The sequence below is a fragment of the Gossypium hirsutum genome, chromosome D03 (genome assembly GCF_007990345.1).
Source record: "Gossypium hirsutum isolate 1008001.06 chromosome D03, Gossypium_hirsutum_v2.1, whole genome shotgun sequence".
In the NCBI taxonomy this organism is placed as follows: domain Eukaryota; kingdom Viridiplantae; phylum Streptophyta; class Magnoliopsida; order Malvales; family Malvaceae; genus Gossypium; species Gossypium hirsutum.
The window spans coordinates 6,603,590-6,623,505 of NC_053439.1; positions in this window are offsets into that span (position 1 = coordinate 6,603,590).

Genomic DNA, 19,916 nt, shown 5'->3' on the forward strand with positions numbered 1-19,916 from the left:
AAAATTAAGCATTTAGGATTTCAAAATGTCGGGTCCTAACTTATTGGATGTGACATTCTGTTATCCAGATTTTAAAATAAAGGCAATATTCGACATTTAGGAATCTGGTGAAATTGAACCCTAACTTATTAGGTTTTGATTTCTTCATTCGACCCAAATGATCAGATATCCTTCTCAAATACATAGGTTTTAAAAGTCAAAAGATAAAATTAATTTCGCAGATTTAAAATGTTACACTCTAACTTATTGAGTGTGACAATCTATGTCTTCGAAATAAGTGAGTCTCATCGTCCAATTCATTTTACTCAAAATTTCTTTTCAAAGGATCGTATTTTAAAATCTTTTCAAAATTTCGACATTAAGACATTAAACAATCGATTCGGTACCAATTTTGGGCGTTACGAGGGTGCTAACCCTTCCTCATGCGTAACCGACTCTCGAACCTATTTTCTCAAATCTCGTAGGCCAAAATCATTTTAAGGTGTACCGATCACACCTCAATAAAGGATCGGTGGCGACTTCCATTTTATTTTCGAAGTCGATCCCCGTTTTTCAAATTTTTGTTTAAAAAGGGGGTGGTTTCGACAGTATGTTCAATAAGATTTAGATTTAAAAGCCAATGAACTTACTAAGCTTCATTAAGCTTACTTGTTTGATTAATGTCTTTGTAGATTAACGTAAAATCAGAGGATCGGATCAACACATCGGGCCACACCATCCAACTCGCTCTAGTAGATTTTCTATACATACTATGGTTTATATGGCATGTATAGGTATTGAAATGGTTGTGTAAATGTCAATAATTACCTTTTTGTTTATGTTTCAAGTCAACTTATTTATGCATGGTTTTGTCATGTTTGGTACAAGTGTTGTTGTGGTTAGTGGATGAATAATTCCTAGACATAGTAATGAATGAACTTCGTAAAACATGTTGATATAGGTAGTTACATGTATGAATTGATTTATGTTCTTGTTTAAAATGTTAGAATATATATGATAATATGACCATATTAAAGTTAGAAATTGGTTGTTTAAAGATCTTGTTATGACCTATAAGTATAAAATTTGAGGTGTATAGGTTGAAGACAAGAATGGGTGAGAAAAGAGGCCAAAAATGGCCTATTTTCTTCCACACAGGCAGAGACATAGGCATGTGTCTCAGCCATGTGTGACACACAGCCTGGCACATGGGCATGTGGCCTGGCCGTGTGTCCTCTGCACCTTGAAATTTCGAAACAGAATGCCCAGGTTTTTGCACACGGCCTTGCACACGGGTGTGTGGCTTGGCCGTGTGACCCAAGTCAGAGAGTTACACGGGTAAGGACACGGGCTAAAACATGACCGTGTGCCTCACATCGAACGCCCATACGACCTAAGACACGGAGGTGTGTCCCCTGTACCTAGAAATTTTTTTGAAATTTCGTGAATAATTCTCTGAGTTTTCAATTTAGCCCCGATTTGTTTCTAACACATAATTTGGACCTCGAGGGTCCATTTAAGGGACAATATGATTGAATATGATTGCTTTCAGATATAAATAGTAAATGTCATGAATTAACCGTATTTGTTACGTAAACTCTGGTAATGCTCTATAACCTTGTTCCGGTGACGGATATGGGTTAAAGGTGTTACATTGTCTGTGTGACACAAGTCGGTATAGCCTCTAGTTTTCACACGGCCTGGCACACGGGCGTGTGGTTTTGCCGTGTGACTCATGCCGGTGAGTTACACGGGTACGGACACGGGCTGGGACACGGTCGTGTGTCCCCATTTTGATTGCCCACTCGGCCTGAGCCACGGGCATGTCTCTTGGCCATGTGAGACAATGACCTAGCGACACGGGCGTGTGTCCCCTGCACTTTGAAAATTTTTAATGTTTTCCTAAAATTTCTTAAGTACTCGGTTTAGTCTCGAACCATTTTTAATATTTATTTTGGGGCCTCGATGGCTCATATTAGGGACCATATGATTGTTTATGAATGGTTTTTGATTTGAATGAGAAATATACATGTAATGTTTGCCTGATTGAGTTATAAGTCTGATAATGCTACGTAACCTTGTTCTGGCGTCGGGTACAGGTTAAGGGTGTTACAGTAGGTGTTAAAGTAAAAGTTATAAGTTGTAAAGTTAATTTAAATGATTTCATATTTTGGAAATGAATTAAAATTTTAAGTATATTAGTGAATGAAGCTGTGTCAATACATGTTATTAAAATTTAATTAAATTGTATATATATAATGGTAAGATTGAATTCAGTTTAGTATTTACTAAGCTATTCACATAGCTTAACACGTTTATCACAACGCATAGGTGAAATAAAGCATATTGAAAATACGAGAAGCACTTCTTCACGAGGATCACGTCAACTCTCAAAGTTTTATGATTCTTTTGGTATATTATTTTGGACTTAGAAACAGGGCGGAGCCAGAAAATTTTTTAAAGGGGGCCGGAATAAATTTGAATACTTTTATGATAGCAAAAGTAAAATTTCACCATTTTAATAGCCTATATCTTTATAATTTAGGCTATGGTTTTAAAGAAAAACTCAAGAAAAATGCATGGAAAAAATTTCCTTTCTTTCTTCTTTTTTTTTTCTCCCTTTTTTCCCTTTTATTTATTTGTTTTCTTTAGATGATGCTTGCTTCCGTTTCACTTTCCAAAGAGTATAGAAAATTCTAAAAATTTCTTTTTATTTCAAATTTCAATCAAATTTCAACACTTTTCAACCTTAGTATCCATAAATTTCCACCAAACTTTCCACATCATTAACTATGGGATTTTAATCCCCTCATTATGCACCTAAATATGAATTCAAAATGAAAAAATTGCATCTAGGTCCCACCTCCATACAATGGGAAAATTACAATTTAGTCTCTACACTCTCCACTTTATTCAATTTAGCCCCTATCTTGATTTTCCAACTCCTCATTTAATACATATCCATATCACATTCATAAAAAAAATATTTCTTCAAACTTTTTCCCTTTTCAAAAATGGTAAATTTGCACTTTTAGTCCTTCAACTTTCAAAATTTTGCAATTTAATTCATACTAAATTTCATCATTCATACTTTCTCTCCAAATACTTAATTCACCTTTAAAATACTTATCCTTTCTCAAAGACTAAAATTTTTGGGTACTACTTTTTTATTATATATAATTTTTAACCTAATATCCTTAATTGTCATTTTCAATTTTCAGCTTACTTCTGCAACTGCATTTGAATCCAAACACTTATCCATTGATGATTTAATCTTATCTCTATAGTACTCAATCTCATTGCCTCCGGTATTTTTAATCTCACCAAGCTAATTGCACCACCCATCTAAAGGGAGCCTTTGTCTTTATACTATGCGTAAGTTACGGACTTAGTCCCTGTACTTTAATTTGGTCAACTTTAATTTTTTTACTTTTCAAATTTTGTAATTTAAGCCTTGATCAAATGGTAGCTTTTAAATTCAATAAATTTTAGCTTTCAATTTTCACATATAACTTACAAAAAAATTAAAAAAAATAGACTTAATGGCTATCATTTACATCAAGACTAAAATTTCAAATTTTGAAAAGGATAGACACTAAGAATGCTAAAATTGAAGAACATGGACTAAATCTATACAACTTTACGCATAGTACATAACTAATAGAATTTAACCAAATGTATTTAATTGCTACTGTTTGTATAAAGACTGAAATTTTAAAATTTGAGAAGTATAGAGATTAAAATTGACTAAATTATAGTACATGGAGTGAATCCACAACTTGCATATAGTACAAGGACTGATAACAGAATTTGACCTAATAAATTACATGGTTTGCGTTGGTTTGGGATTAACATTTTGCCCTTTTGCCGATGGCTTTAAGCTTTTCTACATTTTAGCTTAGGTCCATCACAGATGGATCTATATGGGGGCCTTAGCCCATACTCTTTCAACTTCTGTTTAAGCTTAGCCCGAATTTAAATTCTTGAGCCCTACATTTGTCCCAAATTCTTTTTGATCCTCTAAAATATAATGAGCTTTTTGTTTTTTCTAGGTTAAATGTATACATGACAAATATCTCATTTTGAGTAGAACCCATTATCCTATTATCAGATGCCTAGATCTAACCTCACGTAACATTGAACTGTTTTAGGTTGCATTATTTAAAAAAAAAAAAGAAGAGAAAAAGAATTATAGTCCGGATCCATGGTGCAATGTACTTGTTAATATCTCTCTATATAATAACATAAATAATATACTTACAAATAATTAAATAAAAATTCACAAACAATGCAAGCACACATCTCAATATAAACATAAGAATTAAATGCATGCATTGTACACGACAAAATGGATCGAAAATCTTATGTCTGTTTATCCAACCTTACATTGAACCGACAACCTATTAGATTTACTTTCTTAATTTAGGAATGGAGTGGATCTCCTCTCTATGCATATATTACCTGTATCCCTGCAATTTTTATGTTATAATACTATAGATTTCATGTCCTCCTAGTGCATGTAGGGGCACAGTTAGGGAGTTTTAGCTCTCTTGGTTAAGTGGAATAGTAACAATTTTATTCAATTTCAGTTTTTTTAAATAATTTTTTTAATTTAACCTCTCAAATTCTTAAAATTTTATTTTTGCCCTCTAATATCAAATTTTTATTTTACCCTAAGTGCATGAATATCATGTATCATTAATGAATTATAATCCGTCACCTAATTAATTATGAAAAATTATATTTTTAATTATGTTTAAATTAATTTAAGATATTTATTTATCTTCCCATATTTTCTTATTTTATTCATTAATAATGTGATAAATTATGGTTCATTGATGGTGCATGAGACTCATGCACAAACAATTCATCATATATATATATATATATTGCAACTCCCTTCGCAACTAGATGCAATGCAACTTGCCTATCGGCATGTTTTAATTAGATTGTTTTAACTATTGCTGTGCATCTTTTTGAGGAATTGGCAATTTTTATGGTATTAAATTGATGAAAATATTTGGTCAAGCAATGATATTTTGAAGAGTTCTAGTATGATTCATTTACTTTGTTTATACATATTTAAGATTAGAAGAAATTTAATTGATGAAGGTCTCTTTTTATCACATACCATATTAAAAAGTTTTAATTGGGAAGAAACTTTAAAGATTATTTATGTCCGTACTAGTTCATTTACGAATGACTACAATGCCTATTTAAAGATTAGTAATTCGACTTTGATAAGAGATTTAAGAGAGTATATTCCAATTTGTGTAGGGAGCTTTTTATCAATTCAAATTACTTGTGTATATACTACTTAATCAATATTGTCTAAGCTTTTGATGGGAAAAGTCTTTCTCCAAGTCTTAGTGAAAAGAGTAATCTTATTTAAATGCATAGAAGTGGGGTTGCGTTAGTGAATGATCTCAGTATGAAAATGAAATTGCAACTTATTAAGTAAGTTAAATTTAAATAACGACTTATACCATTAATTAACTGTGAAGTATTCTCTAAGATTCGCAAAAGATTTAAAACTACAAATTTCTGTTTTTTTGTTCTTTTAACAATTACGTAAGTTGTAATTTAACTTGCATTAACACAAATATTTGATAACTAGAATGGTGGACTAATGGACAGTCGGTCGTCAAACAGATTAGAGTCAAATGCGTTCATGCATGCACGCATGCTTTTAATTGGTCTATGGCTGTCGTCCACCGACCTTTTTGCCCACAGCATAATTGCCTGAAAAAATAAAATAAAAATTGGAAAACGTGGGGCGTATTGGATTTTTGCATAAAATAAATAGAAACAGAGAACACGATTCTAGGGGTTAAAACTAGGGTCGTCAATAAATTTTTTATATTTTCTCAAACAATTTGGACTATTTTTTTTCAATAAATTTCCCCAAAATGTAAAGTACCATATATATATGTGCGAAGTTGGGGCTTTACCTAAAATTAGTAATGCGGTTAGAGGACAAGGACAAGTTGAATTACTACAATGATTGCATCCAAAAAAATTTACTATCATTTCATCCGATGATTCTTCATTTTCATCGATACATTTAAATCTAAATTAAAGTCTAGAAATAAATGATTGATTATGCTCAAAATTAATGATGGTTGTTTCTCTTCTCAGTTTAATTAAGATTAGATTGGATCGACTATATTGATTGTTAAAAATTTTGATTTAAATGAAATCAAATATGAATGTAGTTGTTTTCTCTTACCAATTATTTTTATTTTTGATCTTCATTTTTCCATTTGAGGGGTTTACATCATTTTCATGCTTAAACAAACCAAAAAAACAAATGAGTCATAAAGTAAATTCCGTCCCTATATCAGGTTAATCCTAAACCCTAATACCAAATAGAAAAGTCAAATTCTGTGATTTTTCTTCTTAATCACGTGAATATGGTCAATAATAGGTAAGAAATAAACATATTTTTCCAAAACCTACAACTAATCAATGACTTTAAAAAAAATTTGTAGTCTTTTACCCAATTTCTGTACAAAGTTTGTATTTTTTTTTACAATATAGGAAGTTGAGACTCAATGCTTAACCAGATCGTCGACTTCAGCTTCTTTGCCCTTTGTCTAGCGCCATAACAACTAGAACCACTTGGGGCGGGTTGTCAAAAACATGAATTCAATCGCGCAACATCGAACCCATTTAGTCATCGCATCAACAACCATATTCCTCATTCATGGAACTTGTCTTATTTCTACCTTCCAAATCCGAATTTCCATGCTCAGTTTCGATCCACACTATTTTCCAATCACACTCAATTAGCAACAGCCGCACCCTTTATTCCCAACCGTTTTTAGACCATCAGCAATCGCTTGAAGCTCAGCATCTAAGACTGAACTCACACCTATATTTTTCCCATAAACAACTACCCACTCTCCTTCCGATCCTCTCACTAAATCCCTCTGTTGTTGCATTCCTAGAATTAACATCAACTCCACCATACGTATTTAGTTTAAACCATCCATTTTGAAGGTTTTCCCAATGCTTAGAATCATGTTGCTGCGCTTCAATGACAAAATTCATTGACACCTGAGTTCAATACCAACTGGCCATAACTACATCATCCGTACTTAGATGTTGATCAGTAAAAATAGTCAAGTTTCTATCTTTCAACAATCTCCATAAAACATTCACAAACATAATTTCCCATCTTATCCTCTTAACCAGTAGGTTTGCTACATTCTTAATATTAAACATCAACCAATTCTCAAAATCGAGTGTAAAGAAATCATTAAAAAAATTATCACGAACTAACCTTTTTCCAAATAGCATGCGCCGATGAGCATGCTCTTAAAACATGGTCAAACTTTCCAACATATGGTGATGTAGCACAACCCATCATCCGTTATTCCCTTTTTGCATCTTTCTTCATTGGTTAGCACTCTACCATGCATGCAAAGCCACATGATTTGTCTTATCCCTTGTGGCGCCTTGATTCTCCAAATCATTCTCCATTTCTTATTCACCTCCAACCAAGAAACTTGATTAAGATACTTATAACCTCTTGTCACTGTATACGTAACAGAATTAGCTGCTTCCCAAAAACATATATCCCTTCCCCAATCTTCCAAATTTGGACTTGATTCAACAAGCAAGTGAATTATCTGATGTGGTAACTCACCTATGAGACACTGCCAATTACAATCTCCTTCTGGGTCACCATTGCAAAAAGTATAGCTTCCATAAAGGTTCGTACTGGCGAAGTGCAATAATCAATCAGTGATCCCAAGTCCTTAAATCAAGTATCCATCCAAAACTTCGCATCCTGACCAGTAACAACCTTCCAAGACATTTTCTTGTAGATCATTCCAAATGCATATCATCGATCTCCAAGTATAACTGTATTGGTTTGATGATGCATTATTTGGAATGCGGTCAACCACCTTATATTTAGAATGTAACTATTACACCCCATACCTAGTCCGGTCACCTGACCCAAGCTATAAGGTATTACAACTATTAAACATCATTATCATTCAATAATTCAACATAAATAATCAACCAATCCATAAAGTAATATAAATACAATTATTCAATGATATTCAATCAAAAACGAACCTTAATCGAGCTTATGAAGCTCTTAAAATAACTCAGGAAAAAATCAAGACTAATCTAAAACTTTTACGAAAAGATAGGTAAAAAGTGACAGGCTGATGTCGAGTGAAGTCGAATGACATGGTCGTGTTGCCTAACTGTGTAACAGACTGATGCCATGTAATCCTAGGTCACACGGCCGTGTCGCCAGGCCGTGTAACAAACTGATGCCATGTGAACGAACTTGCACCTAAATTCAACAAACAACATGGTCGTACCCTGCACCCGTGTATGGCATACGGCCGCGTGGTAGACTGTGTCACAAACCGCGTGTACCTTAGCATGCCTTTTCAACCAAGCAATCACACCACTGTTCACTTAGGTCACAATTCATGCAATACCAGCCATTTAACCTATTCAAAATACATCAAATACCTGCCTAAATTCACCATATAGCATTCAACCTAAGTGTCTAACGAATATGCCATCATTGTCACCACAATTCAAACATTAAACATTAATTATTCAAGCATAAACAACCTAAGATTTCATGTCTATTCAATCATCAAATATACTTCATTTTCTCATGACTACATTTAACAAACCAAATTCACCAATTCACCAAATACATAAACAACACTCCTAACCAAGATAACATAAAAGATACTAGAAAGGCTTATACCAACACAAGCTACCAAAACAAATAAGTAACCATTATATCTTACATCCAAAATAAGTAAATAATTACCAAAACATAACCAAAGTGCTCATAAACATATATTGTCAAACCCTATTTACATGCCAATTATAACCAAACCAAAATAAGTAAATAATTACCAAAAGAGTTGGCAGATAGTGTGATCTACAAAGATGATCCAATCAACATATCAAATCCGACAATCTACAAAGAAGAAAATGAAACGAGGTAAGCTTACTTAAAGCTTAGTACGTTCATATAATTAAATATCACATACCTATCATTTAAAGCATGCGATTCAAAATTTACATATATGTAGGATTCCTTGCCAAGTTTCACATTTTCCTACCATACCAAATGGTTAGGTATGAACATATAACATCATCAAGATTTCAAGCTAACATAACTCACATACCAAATCACAATCAATAAGTACATAACCTTTTATGCCATAAGATTTCATTTCTATACATTTCATTAATTGTTTTTCCTGGAGAATTATAACAAATTAACTTTGGATACAAGGGAAATAATCCTCACGCAAGCTGACAATCGGGACATTAACCAATACACGATGCTGCTCACACAAGCTGACGTGAATCTACAACAAATGCTAGATTCTAGCCATCGGTATGGTATCCACCACCGGTACATAATATCTGATAATATATCATCGGCACAAAGTGCCTAAAAATTATAACACCAGTACAAAGTATTTGATAACTGTAACCATCAGTACATAGTACCTGAAACACCCTAATGACGTGTCATTTGTATCATAATTATTCACTAAGCTCACACAAGATTTTCATGTTTATAACATTACACCATGATTGACTTGATTACATACATTCCATAGGATAACATAGTTCAATTCAAACATGTACAATTTCCATACTTTACAATTCAGTCCCTTATTTCCACTTTCAAGGCTTACCTCAATTAACCATGCTAATTATATACATATGAAATTTGAATTCAAACCAATAATAAGCATAATAACTCTAATACAAAATTGCCTAAACGAAGCAGCTACCAGCACTACAACGAGGACTACTTGACAACTTTTCACTTCCCACGATTATCGACCGATTGATCCGTTTTCTGATATATATAATAATCTAGCTCAATTAACCAATTCAGTACCTTAAAGTATCTAAATTCATGTATTTGATCCTTTAATGACATATTACATTTTCACCTTGAAATTTTACCTCGTATTCAATTTAGTCCCTAAAACCAAAACTTACACATTTATCACAATTAAACTAAAACCATGCTAGTCTAATTCTATCCTATACATTTACAACCTATAATTATTGAAATTTCAAAATAATTTAATGTTAAATTTATTATTTTATCATTTTAATCCCTAAACTTAAAACTAACCAAATTCACTGTACAAAATAGTTCTATTTAACAACCAAGCTTATAAACCGATCATTTAACTTCAAGAAAATTGGAATAATTCATGGCACATTTTAAAACCTTTAACAGTTATACAAATTAATCCCTAGATTAGCTAGATTAAGCTACAACGACCTCAAAAACATAAAAGCCACTAAAAATGGACTTAAATTTCATACCATGCAAGAAGAAATGGCTTGGCTGAACCTTGGTGTTCTTCTAGCTATGGATTTTTGGTGAAGAAGGTTGAAGAAAGTGAAAAATAAAATAATTGTCTTTTGGTTTAAGTTTTAATTCATGATTAAATTATTAAAAATTATTTTATTACAAAATTTTACACCTAGAATGTATAGTAACCGGCCAAAATAATCCAACATGACCAAATTGCATCATAAAACCCTCCAATCAAGTTTTTATAACCTTTAAGCACATATAAACTAATAACGATTAACTTTTGTAGCTTTTACGATTTAGTCTTCTTTCTTTAATTAATTATCCAAATGTTAAAATTACCAAACCAAACTTTAATATGACACTCTAATAACATTGCAAATATTAAAGAAATAATATTTACTGATCCACTATTCGAAATTGTGGTCCCAAAACTACTATTTTTGACACCACTAAAAAACGAGTTGTTACAGTAACACTTTAACCCAAAAAGCCTCAATATTGTCAACGAAGTTAATACCCAACTTGAGTATCAAAGCTTTATTTTGGCTATGAATATGTCGAAACCCAAGGTCCCCCTCTATTAACTGGTATGCAACATTTGTCTTAGCCCACCAAAAAAATCTTACAATCATCACTCGAAGCACCCCAAACAAATCTCTTTATAATCTTCTTAATCTCCAAGCATAGCCTTTTTAGAAAAAGTGTTGTTTGCAAAAAGTAGTTTGGAATTATAAATAACACCAATTTAGCAAGTGTTACCCGTCCAGCAAAAGAAAGTAGCTTGGCATTCCACCCACTGAACCTTTTTCAAACCTTTTCAATTGTGAACGAGTACGTGGCATTAGTGACACGTTTATGCAACACCGAGACACCAAGATCTCTACCTAAATATTCAACCCGTTCTACCCTAATTGTACCTATGATTTAGTCTACTAAGTCATTTCCCACTACATCCGAAAAGAAAAATTGGGATTTAGATCTATTGACTCTATGCCCTAAAAATCTCTCAAATTTCTAAAGGATTTTATTCACCATGATGGCATATTGTACATTTTCCTTATAGGACAAAACTAGATTGTTTGCAAAAAATAGATGTAAAATACTGAGACCATCATTAGATAACTATATTGACTCCCATTTTCCTTCTTTAATAGCATGTCTAATGCAATGACCTAATCTTTCCATTCTGAGTACAAACAGATACGATGATAGAGGATCACCCTGTCAAACCCCTCTTGAAGGTCTGTACTCACTCGTATATTCCTAATTCCATGAAATTTGCATGGTTGAGCCCGTAATGCAATTCATAATCATAGAGATTAAATGGGTTGGGAATTACATCTACCTCAAAATTTCCTCAAGAAAATACCATCTAATCTAATCGTATGCTTTTTCAACATCAATTTAAATTGCCATCCACTTTGGTCTCCTCCTATTCGTTCACATTGACTGAACCACCTCTTGCGTCACCATAACATTATCCATAATAGAACAACTTGTCACAAAGCTCACCTGATTTGGTGCCACCAGTAAAGGCATGATGAACTTTTTAGTCTAAACTGGCTCTATGATTTCAGTCTCTCCACCTTCGAAAGTAAAAACCAACACAGTGTAAGTGATCCCTAGATCCACTGACCTACCTTCAAAAGCTTTAACCACCATTTGAAACACTGATTCTCCAACAATATCCTACTAACTTTGATAAAATTTGTCATGAAAGACATCCTTAATAGGCTCTTTTAAAGGAGCCATCGAGTCAGTGTCGCCTTAATCTCCTCTTTAGCGACTTTGGAGCTCAAAGCTTATTTGACAGCCATGGGCAATTCTTCAAAGAAACCAGAGTTTGGCATCTAATCCCTATCATAATCATCATTTGAATATAACTCCTGAAAGAATCGAACGAATTCATCTTTTAACATATCCTCATCAAAACATTATTCTCCATTATTTAACTTCATACCCCTATTTATGATCCACTTTTTCCTCGAAATTGCACGATTATGAAAATATTTGGTGTTTCGATCTCCATCCTTAACCTAATCACTCCTCGATATTTGTTTTCATAATAATTCCTCAAAATCGAGAATTTTCTCTACTTTTGTGCTGAATTTTGCTTCTAACTTCTGAAGATTCTTTGTAGCTTTACTTTCCATTACCTTTTGAAGCCCTTTAAGTTGACTAATCAATCTCTATTTTCTTGTCAAAATGTTCCCAAATACTTCTCTCTTCCATACCTTAGCCTCCAAAGAAAATCGTTCAATATTATCTTCAAAAGGGTCACTGTCTTTCTATGAATTCTTCACCATATGTTTAAAAAATCCATTCATTAGCCAACCTTTAAAGAATCGAAAATGTTTTGGCTTCTTATACTGCTCATTCTCTTCAAGTTCAATCAACAGTGGTCTATGATCTAACTTCAGTCAGTGTAAATGTTTGACCCAAGCACTCAAAAATTTCTCACTCCATTCCATATTACATACCATCCTATCCAGCCTCTCCAACTTAACTCCATGTTTCCAAGTAAATCTTGGACCAATGAACCCAATATCCTTCAAAGCAAAATCGAACATAAATTTTTGAAAACTACCACAACTATGACTCATATGCCTCTTAGGACCTTCATATTCATCATCCAAAAGAAGTACGATCCAATCACCCACAAAAATCCATTGTTTTACCATATTACTATCCAACATGCATAATTGTCCCCACAATCCATGCATTAATCTTTTACATAGACTACCATACACTATAGTCAGGAAAAACAAATTTGATATACCCGAGCTCATAATTTCCACATGTAAGAACTGAGAATGGTTAAGCACAACATCCACCACATACAGCTTATTCCACAGCAGCCAAATACCACCAGAATATCCCTGAGCCTCAATCCGATGGAAGAAATTAAACATAATTTTTTCAATTATCAAATTCGCCTTTCACCCACTCACTTGGATTTCCAAAAGCGCGACCAAATCCAAATTATATGCCCATATGTATTCCACTAGAAAATGATAAAATCTCGGATGTGTATATCATTGGCAATTCTACACACACAAAAAAAAAAGCTTTATTCAAAATAAAAAAAATTAGAAAAAAACCCAGTAGCCAACCACTCACCTCCATATACGCAGCTACATGGGCCCTCCCATAACAAAGCCATCTGCCTTCCCCAATCTGTTCATCTACTGCCATAACAATGGTAGACGCCATTATAGTCACTACCTCATTCACCGGAATCACACTTTCCTCTAAGACACCTATTTTCATGTCAACTAGGTCCGATGGTATCAAGGTTGAAGACTCGTTTAGCATTAAACGTTTCCCCATTAAGCCCTTTGACCTTGAAAATCATACTTCCATCCGCATCAGCCCAGGCTCCACCAAAATCACAATCAAATGTTTGGATTTATCTATCAATTCTTTTCCCTTTATAGAAGCCAACTGTAAAACTACCGATTGTAGAATTCACGTGCCCTTATCACGCCTCTTGCTGCCATCCCCTATCACCACCCCTTTAGAAGCCCAATTTTTATTTAAGTCCAACTTTGCCATCACCACATTATCTTTGCTAATTGGGTTACTTTTCTTATTGGCTTAAACACACTCACCAAGTCACTTTTATGGTTCCTTATTCCATCCACCTCACTATTCCCATTTCGTCCCTCTATAATTCTTATCATTGATAGTTTCAGTGATTCCTCCTCCTCATAAATAGAATTAGCAATCACATCAAATCTTGATCCTAGGATTGTTGGCGTATGCTCCTTATCCTCTACTAATTTTGTAACACCCCTAACCCATATCCGACGCTGAAAAGGGTTACGAGGAATTACTAAGCATAACATAGTCTAACACAGTTCTTTATTACAATTCATGCTCTGAAATTTAACCTAGTCATAACCATTTAATTATTCGAATTTCGAGACTAATAACATTCATTGAAACATATTACATATGCTTTATAAATCCAATAGTCAATCATATGATCAACAATCAAAACATTCAAATAATCAAATTATAAATAAGCTTATTACGTGGTGTTTGCATATACCGAGTAGATATATATAACGCAAAACCCAATTGTATACATCTATCTCATTGGCAAATTATCAAATACTTCAATTTAAAAACCTTTGCACATTCGCATATTTATCAAAACAAAGTATAATACACATCCTAAAATTCATTTACCTATAAAACATTAGTTAACATTACTACATAGTCAAAATTACTTTTAATGGTGCCATATCTTGCGTATATCGCCCTAAAACCAAAGCCAATTCTATGTAATATATCCAACCGTAACAATCCTATTCCATTAACTATTTAATGAACATACCATTCCATAAATTATACCCAAGTGCACCTTAATATAAGTCAAGCTATCCCATACGACTTACTAGGCATACATATATAAAATATAAACAAGCATCACCGAATAACCAAATACAATTGTAACCACTACCAGCTTAGGTGCATCTCACAATAGCCACATTAAACATTTTTGTACACAAATAACAAATCAATGTACACCTGATTTGCATGATAAATAGCATGTCTAATTTTCATATACTCAACCAATCAATTAATCATTTATTCAATCGTCCAATTTAACCTTTATATGTTATACAAATATCCAAACAAAATCTCAACTAGGTAGCATTTCATAACTAAACAACATTTTTAACCAAACACATTTTACTTGCTCAAGTGACTGGCTAAACTTCTATAAAACATAGTCATCTTTTGCCATCACCAACCATACCTAAACAACCAATATGCAAAACGATTTTATACATAACTTAGCTTACAGGAACTCATAGATTATAGTAAAAACACATTCATTAACTAAATCATTGCTTAACCTAAACATATAAACCAAACACCATATATTTATATACCATGGTCGAATATACTCAAACATTTGCATCATTATCAAGCCATTTTCGCATGGCTACATATATATAGATCAAAATGAACTTTATCGAGACTAGCCTATACATTATTTACAAGCCAACTCACATGGCTAATTTTATATCTTAAAATATATCCTATTGGCACTAGCCTATACATGCCATATACCATAAAAACACAACTCAAAAGTACCAAGTAAAAGGTTAGATAGTGTGACGTAGTCTCTGACGATTCTCGAATCCGAGCTAGCCTTGAATTCACTATAAAACATAAGAAAAACAAACAAAGTAAGCTACAAAGCTTAGTAACTTCGTACTAAATATATTCAACAATTCATAAAACACAAATCATCAATTTGAACAAATTAATGTATAATTCATGATAATATCAAATCTTTCATAAGCTTATTCATATACTTATATGCAAAGTCTTAACCTTTTCTATTTAATCTTCATACTTACATGTATATACCTGTAAAAATTCATAACGAACTCATACATTCTTATAATACTATCGAATACTTAATTTTTCGCACACTAAATGCCATCGAATAGCCGAAGTTATTATAATCTCGCACACTAAGTGCTTTACATACCTAAAGCTATCTCAGTCTCGCACACTAAGTGTCGTATATAGCCGAAGCTATTCCTAATCGCACACTAAGTGCCATAAATAGCCGAAGTTATCTCGAATCGCACACTAAGTGCTAAACATAGTCGATTTATCGTTAAACATGATTGTATTCTCACAGTATACAATTTATGCAATATCAAAGCATTAAAAGCATAATTGTAACAATGTTTATCATGTACAAACTTACCTAGGATGCTAAAACGGTGCATCGAGTCGTTTAGTCGATAACTTTAGTTTTCCCCTGATCTAGGTGCGAATTCTGTTTTTCTTGATCTATATAATATCAAATTCAACTTATTCAATCACTAATTTATTCAATTTAATCCAAAACACACATTTTGGCACATTTACACTTTTGCCCCCAAAGTTTCACATTTTTATAATTTACTCCATATTTCACAAATACACAAAATTCATGCAATTTAATACCTTCCTAAGCTAGCTGAATTTTCCTAGTGCACATGCCAGCCCATATTTATCATTTATTCACACATTTAACAACACATTTTCACAAATAAATCCCTATTTGACATTTTTGTCAAAAATCACTTAACAAAACATGATAATCTATCAACAAATATCCATTTTTTATCATCAAATATTTAAAAGCTTAAACATTCATCAATGGCACTTTACAAAAACATTGACAACTTCAAAAATTAAGGCATGGGCTAGCTAGTACTCGCTGCAACGGTCTCAAAAATATAGAAATCATAAAAAACGGAGTTAAAACCGTTCCTAGATGAGCAATCAAAGTTTGGCCGAACCTAATGAACTCCCATGGCTGCTTTCTTCTCAAATTTTTGGTGGTGCATTAAGGAAGATGATGGCTTTTACTTTTATTTTAATTATTATAACATTGTTTACCAATTTACTATAATAACCTTTATTTTAACACTAAAAGTTCACTAATTCAAGCCCACTACCGTCCACTCATGCTATTTGTAGGCTAATTTTAATTTAAGGACTTTTTTTGAGATTTTATAGCTATTGAACCCTTTTTGATAATAGAATTCAATTTTTATGCTTTGCGCGATTTAGTCCTTTTTACCGAATTAACCACTCAAACGGTAAAATTAAACCACGAAATTTTCACACATATCAAATAACATGTTATAAATACCAAAAATAATATTAAAATAATTTTATGACCTCAGATTTATGGTTCTGAAACCACTATTCTGATTTAGCTAAAACCGAGCTGTTACAAATTTCCTCCTTGATTGCCGTCTATAATTCCTCGATACTGTTGTCCACGCCCCAAAGGCCTTCTTTTTAGCTTTTCTGTCAAGTTTCACCGTCGATGGTGACTTCAACGTTGGTGGTTTCATCTGCCCCTCTTCAACTCCTCCATTAGAGTCTGATCCTCTCTCTATTATGATTTTCGGGCATCCTTCTTTAACACGACCAAACTAACAACATTCATAACAAATATTAAGTAGGCTTTCATACTCAACCCTTTGTACTTTACCCTCTATTCTTAGTTTCGATATCAACGGTCGGTGAAGATCGACACTAACCATTAGTCATGCAAACCTTCCTTAATAACCATTTTCAATGTTATCATCCACTCTCACTACTTGTCCAATTAAGTTTCCTACTGCCTCTGTTAAACATCTCTTATACCACGCACCAGGGAAACATGGTAGTCATATCCATACAACCACCTGCATAGGATACTCTTCCTGCGTACTAAACAACGGGGACCAAGGTTGCATTGTCAAGTATTGACCATAGATCATCCACAGCCCCTCTGTTAGAGCTTTCTCATAGTCTGCCTTGGTTTGAAACTTCATTATATAGTAGTCATTATCGAGATCCATCATCTGAAATGTACAAGTTGGTCTCTAAATCACATGAAGTTTACTACACAACGTATTAAACCTGATTTTTCTTCCTAAAATTTTAATTATCACCAATTTTGACATATTTCTCTGGACCAAAGTATGCACTCTCTCAGAAAAATGAATGTTTGGCATCCCATCAACAATAGACGTAATAACATCACCCTCATTCAGATCAAACTCATCACTCTCATACCTTTTCATTCTCTACAACCAACATTCCATTCATAAGCACTAACTTAAATAATGGTAGACCACCACCCTCCATCAATCCATGGTCCCCTACATCTAGTGGATCCTCCTCTTGACAACACACATTTTTCAGTGCTCGCTTACTGCTTGACTCCTCTGCTTTTTTCTCCATGGACGATTATCTTTTTAAATGCAACAATAATTAAGTTGTGAAAAATTTTACTATTTTAAGTTAGAGGTGATCATGAGTCGAGTTAGGTAAGGTTCGGGTCAACCCTAAGCATGATATTAACATTTTTTTTGCTTGCACAAGCTTAGCACAATCTGAAATATAGATTTAAAATTTTGCCTAAGCTTGCCAATATTTGTAAATAGCTGACTCAAACTTATTTTAGGTCTGCCCATAATATTATTTTAATATTAAAAATATATATTTATATTATATTATTTTAATATTTAATAATGTTATATGTTTTATTTATTAACATTTTACATAAAGTCAATCATCTTAATATTTTTTAAATCTTTACATTATAATATTATTATATATTACTATGGATTTCATTTTTTTGTGTTATAAATTATATAACATATAAAATAACACAATATAAAACATTATAAACTTAAAAAAAAGGTCAATCGAGCCAAGCTTGGGCCTTGAATGTTTAAGCTTGAGCTCAATCCATTTTTAAGCAAGCTTAATTTTTTACCCAAACTCATTTTCCGAGCCTAATATTTTTCCCAAATTTCAGGCAAGTCTTCAAGCGACAAGTAGCTCGAGCTATGAAAAGTAGGGGTGAGCAAAACTCGATTCGACTAGAAAAAATCGAAAAAAATTTGAATTTCGAGTTAAACGAATTGAGTTATTCGAGTTAATCGAGTTATTCGAATCAACTAGAATTTTTTTTTTTCAAATTTCGAGTTCAAATCGAGTTGAGTTTTCAAATTTGAATAACTCGAATAATTCGAATAATTCGAATAATTCGAATATCAAACTATAATATTTTACATTTTTACCCCAAACTCTCAAACCGTTTTACTTTTCCCTCAAAACTTTTACTTCTTCCTACTTTCCCCCCAAAACTTTTACTCCCCTCCCCTCCCCTCCCAACCCTCTAATCTACCCAGAATCCATTTCCCACCAAAATTTTACTCTCCCATTTACTTTTTCTCAAAATTTTACTCCCAAAAACCCTCAAAACTTTTTATTTTCCCCCAAAATTTTTACCCTCTCCCACTTTTCCCCTAAAACTTTTATTCTCTTCCCATTCCACCTCTCATCTACCCCAAACCCTCCCCCCTCCAATTTTTTTATAATATTTTATTTAATATTTTCCCTCCAAAATTTTACTCCCCCCTATTTACCTTCCCTCAAACTTTTATTTCCCAAAACTTTTTATTTTCCCCCTAAACTTTTACTTCTCACCCTTTACTCTCAAATCAAAAATCAAAATTATCCAAAAAAAATCACTAAACATAAATAGTAATAATTTTATTTATATCTACTATTTATATTATTAAATTAAATTTCACATTTTGTATTATTTATATTATTGAATTGTTTAGTCATATTGAATATTTATATTAAAATTGAATTATTAATTATGCCATAAAATATTCTTGTTAAAATTTTATATTGATATCAATTTCACATTTTATTTTTAAAATAATTTTTATTAAAAAAATCATATTTTTACATTTAATATATTTTTTAATTCCAAAATACATAGTGACAAGAATCTAAAGATAATTGAAACAACTAAGCAAGCAAAGAAGCTAACCAGTATATAAAAAATTAATAAATAAATTATGAGGTGATGAAAGTTAATAAAAAATTTGATTAAGGTAGACAAATTTTATTACGATGGGTGACAGTGGTTACAAGGACCTAAAATTTTTTAAAAAAAATTAACTTGAACAAATATATTCGATTCGATTCGAATTCCATCTCACTCGACTCGATTCGAGAAAACTTCAAATAAAGTTAGGATGATAAAATGAGATTCGAA